We start from the raw sequence: 5,409 nt of genomic DNA, 5'->3' as shown, positions 1-5,409 counted from the left end.
TGTTTAGTCTTTTGCATGCTATGTTTTTTAGACCATATTAACTTCTGTGGTATCCATTTTATTGACATAAAATTGCTTGCAGAAATTTCCTTAAAGTTTCTCATTTCTGTGGCATAAGTTCTAACATATCCTCCTTCATTTCTGACTTTAATTATTTGAGCATTATCCTTTTTTCTTAGTTAATGTAGCTAAGGGATTTTCAACTTTTTAATCTCTTAAAAAATCCAGCTTTTTCTTTTTGATTGTAGTTTTTTTGTATTGTACTCCAAATTTTGACTTTATTTCTGCTCTAAGTTATTTTCTTCCATTTACTAATTTATGTTTAGGTGTTCATCATTTTATAGTGCCTTAAGGTATAAAATTGCATTGCTATGTTGCTCAATTGAGTTCTTTTTCTCCTTAAATGCCAGTGTCTGCTAAAAGTTTCCTAGTTTGTCCTGCTTGTCTCCATGTTTTTTTTTAATTAAATTTTTATCATTTTGAGAGTTTCCTTTTTTTTTTTTTTTTTTTTTTTTTTAAGTGATTCTGGGGATCAAACCCAAGAGCATTATGCTTGTGAGGCAAGCTTCTAACCACTAATCTACACCCCTACCTGGGCCATTTTATCTTAAGACATGGTGTCATTGTGTTGCCCTGACTGGCCTTGAACTTGTGATAATTTTTCCTAAGCTTCTTAAGGAAATGAGATTGTAATCAAGTGCTGCCACACCTGGTTTATAACATACTTTGAGAGATTATTATATCATTCTCTAGTAGGTGAGCACCATGATATTTCATTACATTTGAGAAGGTCAGCTCTGGAACAAGGGTTGTGAATATATTTTCTTGGTACTAAGGTTACTGAGTTTCCATTCTGTGAATCTAAGAAAATGTGATTGTTCAGAAGTTTGCCATTTGAGGGTCTGTGCATGGTTTCCACCACAACCACACTCTGCTTTAAACTTTTATAACTGCCTAGTAATTGAGACCTTTCTCTTAGCCTGGAAGTGGTAGGTATATAAGGGAAAAGTTAGTGCTTTCATCTAACTTCATAGTGAGTTGTTAAGATATGAAACAAGGTGTGGAAAAATCAAATTATTGCCTGCAATTTTGAAGAAAGGGAGAAAAAAAGAGCTTTGAACTCAGGGTGTGAATCTTTTTCTACTGGCTTTAATATGGTTGGGTTTGCACTTACCTGAGGTGTAGGAAGGAGCTCCTCAGCCAGGCTCTGAGTGTCTCCCAAAAGTAATCTGTCCAGGTTTGGAGAAATTGTTGTGTCCAGGGTGGGAAACAGGGTCCAAAGCTTCATATTCATTTTCTTGATGATACTTCTTCTTATTATTCACCAAGTGAGGCAGGCATCTGTAGGGGCCAATTTTTATCGTTAGGACGGACAAAGCTTCTGCACTTTTGAAAGGCTTATGAGTCTAACTTTCCTCTTTCTATTTATTTCAGCCAAAACTCTTGGGAGAAACTCATGTGAAACACATGAGAATAAAAATTCTTTCATAAAATTGAACTCGGCATGCCCAGAAGTGTGTTTTGTGTCCATCATTTTTCCTTATGGAACCTATTATCTGTGACCCTTAACTGAACATGCTCACAAATGTGTCCTCCCTTGTTAGAGTTTGGATCTGGAATGTCCCCTAGTTTCTCACGGGTTGAAGGTTTTCTCCCCCACTGGTGGCACTATTGGGAGGTGTTGGAAACTTTGGGAGCTGGGGCCTCATTGGAGGAGGTTGGTTGGTAGAGGGCAGAGGCCTGTCCTCACATGGTATACCTTGCCCCTGGTCCCTTCTGTCTCTCTCTGCTTTCCAGCTGTCATGAGCTGGCAGCTTTTCTCCACCATCACCCTTTTATAATGGGAAAACCATAGTTACCTGAAAGCTGATGGAAAGCTGACTAGCAGAGGTCACCACATGATTTTCCATATGCATCTGAGTAGGCAATAGAAATGAAATCCCACACTTTCTTTGTTGGGGAGAGCATTGTTTTGCAAATAATCTTAGTGCTCTCCTTACCTGTTGAACATAGTAAATCTTTCTCCATTGTTTGTTCTCCTGATTTGGTTTTGTGGTTTTGCATACACAAAGATGTGGTCCCATTTTGTTTGGTTATAAAATTGGTAACTGAAAGGGGACAATTTCCTCAGAGGCTCCCAGGATTTTGCTAATAGACTCACAAGGAGTGAGGCTGAGAAGAATGGAAATTTCCCAGGATTCCAGGCCCTGAGCCTGATTCAGTGGCCTTGTACCACTGTCATTTTGGGAAAACTTAGTGACCACTTGGAGCCTGTTGTTTGGAAGTATCCACAGATCAGTGAGTAGTGCAGGGCCCATGAGTGGGCTAATAGGGTCATGATAATCTAGAGAAGGACTGGGAAGGTCAAAGAAGCATGCAAGGGTGAGCCACAGATCTAGAGCATTGTGCCTTTGTCCTGGGATCTGGGAGCTTAAAAAAATACCCATCTGAAGCAGAGGCTAGCCAGGGAGACTTGACCACAAGAAGTTTCAGAAAGGGTCTTAGTGATTTAAAAATAATATTTCTGTCTTGATTAATGGAAATTAAAACTTGGAATGTTGAAAGACATTTTCATCCTGCAGATCTGCATCCAAGTAAAGGAACTCCAAAAGGAACTGTGGGTTTTATTTTGTTCTTTATATGTATAGATATTATAGAACCCCCAGATACCTAATTTTATATTTTCAGTGCTCTGAAATCTTTGGACAATAAATTGAATTCAAAATTTATATCTGGGTAAAGACCTCTGAAATTTGCACTTTTGACTAACAGTCTTTTCTCCAGCCTTTAGGGAATTCATATGAAGGCAATGATACAGGAGAACTTGAAAAAGGAGAGTCTCTCTCATCACTTGCAGATGTTTGTACCTTCACCAGTGACCAAATAAATAAATAAATAAATAGCCTCTGAAATTCTTAGGAATTTTTTTTTTTTTAAATTTTGGCTGCCAGGGACACTTTACCACTGAGTTAAATGTCTAGGCATTTTTAATTTTATTTTGAGATAGAATCTCACTAAGTTGCTTAGGGCCTTACTTAATTGAGGCTGGCTTCAAACTTGCAATACCCCCATCTTAGCCTTCTCAGTCTCTGGAGTGAGAAGCACACACCACCACAGTCAGCACCCTAGGAATAATTTCACTGGTGGTTTCAGTGACTGCTTCACCCTTTCACAGAATTTTCCCCTTCCTTAAATTTTTAACATTGTTGAGTCCATGATTACATTTTATGGCTTTTTTTAAAAATTCACTTTTAGGAGGCCATCCTCCAAAGATGGCAGAGTAGAGGAAGGAGGAGCTTCCCTTGTGCTCTGCTGTTTGTAATTTGAATGACATAAATAAGGCTTCATACTAAGGTGAGTGTATGAAGAAAACCATTATAAATCATTATTTGTATGTTCAATATTTGGAGAATCCCGGAGATTCTAGTGCAGTGAACAAAAGATATAAGAAACTACACTAAGACCTTGCAGCAACACTGGTGCTATGTCTCTACAAAGGAGCGGAAAACCAAATGAGAGAGAGAAACACAGTAGAAAAATTGGCACACAAAAAGTGCTCTGTGTTTCTCACTTTGTAAGTGAGAAGGAGACCCAGCTTGAGGGGATTATACTGAGTCTTGTTCCTATGGGAACCTGAGAATCCTTAACAAATGTTTTCATCTGTCTCAGCCAGTGTTTATTGTATAACCAAAAGCACAGCTTTCATATCACAATCCCAAAGCATTCCCATGAATAGTGGATCCAAGGGGATTTGGGACAGAGATACAGAAGAAAATGTATCCTGTTTGCCCTTTAAGGCCACTGACACATGAATGACCAGCAGAAAAGCGTCAGGGAACTTGTGCAGGCAGGAGTACATAAGGTAAAAATAAGAGTGATTACAATAGGGACAGAAGAATGCAATCCAGTTTCCTTTAGAGCTTTGTGGCACCAATGATCAGCTGCAAAGGGCAAGGGGAGATTGATCAGGTGGGTGGAATTACATTGGGGTTGAAGACTAGGAAACCCAAATTTGGGTGGTAGATGGGCTACAGGAACCCTGCCTTGCACCATCCACCCAGAGGTCTGTCAATCCACCCTGATTAGATCTCTGAAGACAATAGAGTCCTAGATGCCCAGGTGAGCTTAATTTCTACTCTGCCCTAGGGGTGCAAGGATTTAATCTCTCCAGAGATCTTACCCCTAACAAAGGTCCAAAGGCACACTTCCAACTATGAAGAGGTCTGGTCAAAGGCCCAGTAAAAGGTTCTTCCAGTTGATATCCCCTGTACTGACTGAAGGGTAAGCAGAGAAGTTGAGAGCAGGTTCAACAGGCTGCACTTCCAATTGACTCCAGCAGGTGGAGTGGCAAAACTCACAAAAGAAAGTTGGGCTGAAACTTACCTAGTCCTGACTCCTAAGAGGCACAGTAAGGGAGAGAAGGATAGTTTTTGCTAGAAAGTAAATACAGAACTTCAGGTACCTCAATGGGAAAATTTCAATATTTTTAATAAAGAATTTTTTTAAAAAGCAAGAGAAGCTACTTTCACATCTGGCAAAATAGGTTTTAATCCCAAGTTAGTCAGAAGAGACAAAGAAGGTCACTTTATACTAGTTAAGGAAATCATTCAACAAAGAGATGTTGTTGTTTTAAATATCTATGCCCCCCAAATTTGTACACCTCCATACATAATACAAGACCTACTCAATATAAAGAATAAAATAGACTCTAGTACAGTAATAAGGGATGACTTCAACACATCTCTTACACAAACAGATAGGTAATCGAGACACAAACCAAGAAAAGACTTTACAGAACTTAAAAAATACTATTAATCTAATGAATATAAAAGATGTTTATAAAATATTTCATACATTAATATCTAAATTTATTTTCTTCTCAGCTGCATATGTAACCTATATTTTATGGCACCAAATAAATCTTAGCTACTAAAAATATACAGAGGTAATTCCTTGCATCCTATCAGTTCATAATGGAAAAAATAGAAATTATTAATGAGATAAAACCAAATCATTTCAATATCTGGAGATAAATTATAAGCTTTGAATGATGAATGTGATCATAGAAGAAACCAAGGGAGAAACACAAATTCTTAGAAGGAAATGAAAACAGAGGTAAAACATATCAAAATATCTGAGAGAGTATGATGGCATTTTTAACAGGCCATTTTTTGAAATGGGCTGCCTACATTAAAAAAAATGGAAGGATCCTAAATAAATAATATAATGTTACACCTCAAAGCCCCAGAGAAGGAAGAACAAACTAATTCCAAAATCAGTAGAAGACAGAAAATTATTAAGATCAAAGCCAAAATTAATGAAATTGAGAATGAAAAATATACCAAAGATCAATGAAGTGCAGATTGGGTTCTTTCAAAAGATAACTAAGATTGAGTATCCCCAACCAAA

This window comes from Marmota monax, unplaced genomic scaffold (genome assembly GCF_021218885.2).
Source record: "Marmota monax isolate L192 unplaced genomic scaffold, Marmota_monax_Labrador192_F-V1.1 WCK01_AAM20220418_F8-fsc00731, whole genome shotgun sequence".
NCBI classification, from domain to species: domain Eukaryota; kingdom Metazoa; phylum Chordata; class Mammalia; order Rodentia; family Sciuridae; genus Marmota; species Marmota monax.
Note: the sequence above shows the minus strand (reverse complement) of the source record.